This window comes from Aplysia californica, unplaced genomic scaffold (assembly GCF_000002075.1).
Source record: "Aplysia californica isolate F4 #8 unplaced genomic scaffold, AplCal3.0 scaffold00178, whole genome shotgun sequence".
In the NCBI taxonomy this organism is placed as follows: domain Eukaryota; kingdom Metazoa; phylum Mollusca; class Gastropoda; order Aplysiida; family Aplysiidae; genus Aplysia; species Aplysia californica.
In genome coordinates, this window is record NW_004797448.1 from 1,017,331 (window position 1) to 1,018,142 (window position 812).

The 812-nt window shown below is 38.1% G+C and overlaps 1 long non-coding RNA gene across 1 annotated transcript in view; it reads right to left on the reverse strand.

The window, feature by feature from the left end:
• Nucleotides 1–581, reverse strand: part of LOC106011769 — a 13,191-nt gene extending 12,610 nt beyond the window's left edge. Inside the window, exons 1-2 of the long non-coding RNA XR_001184844.1 lie at nucleotides 488–581; nucleotides 10–75 (exon numbers count right to left, since the gene is read on the reverse strand). This is a non-coding gene — a long non-coding RNA (uncharacterized LOC106011769). The remainder of the gene's footprint in view (nucleotides 1–9; nucleotides 76–487) is intronic.
• Nucleotides 582–812: the final 231 nt, after the last annotated feature.

Below are 812 nucleotides of genomic sequence, written 5' to 3' on the forward strand. Positions count from 1 at the left end.
ACCTTCTACCTGCTGTGGTAGACTTACTGATAACACCAGCACCTTCTTGCGAAAAGTCCGATGAATGACAGTAAACTGAAAAACAATTTCAATGTTAAATCAGTTTGAATTACTAAATTTTGAGTTAAAGCACATTCATGTTGGAGCATCTAAATTATTTGATACGTGATTATTTAAATAAGTAAAACATGCTGCATGTGACACAGACAGAAAGTTTTGTTCTTCAAGGAAATGTATAAACCTTACATTGAGTCTATCTTTTAATCAATCTTGAAATGACACTGAAGCAAACATCTTCAATTATTTCCCTTTGAATGACATCCGTTACAAGCAACATTTGTCTTTTTGCAGGAGCCATTGGACAGGTCCAGGGTTGAGAGAAACATGAATGTAAAAATAAAACTTTCAAGTTTACCTAGCTTTGGGTGTTCTAATTGGGGGGTTTTCAACGTCTAAATAGGCCAAGGCATCTTTCAAAGACAACTACCTTCTAGGGCTGATCATCCTACACTTCTGGTTTCTCGATACAGTGGATATGGACCATCTTCTGGTCTTGTAGGCGATCAACCGGTGCTACAGGCAGTCCTGGAGATGAAAACTGTGTCAAAGAATAATTGATTGAGTACAATATGTCAAAGATTGATTGAATGGTTGAGTATGTGTTTTACGGCACTGTCGTGTGTCCAAGAAAATCCAACATCTCGTGTTTTATTTAGTATCATAGTATAAAAACATTCTATATTCTGCCGTCAATAAAGAAAATCCGGGGGCCTCTCGTTCAAAGGTCCCGGGTTCGATTCCGGGTAGCGACC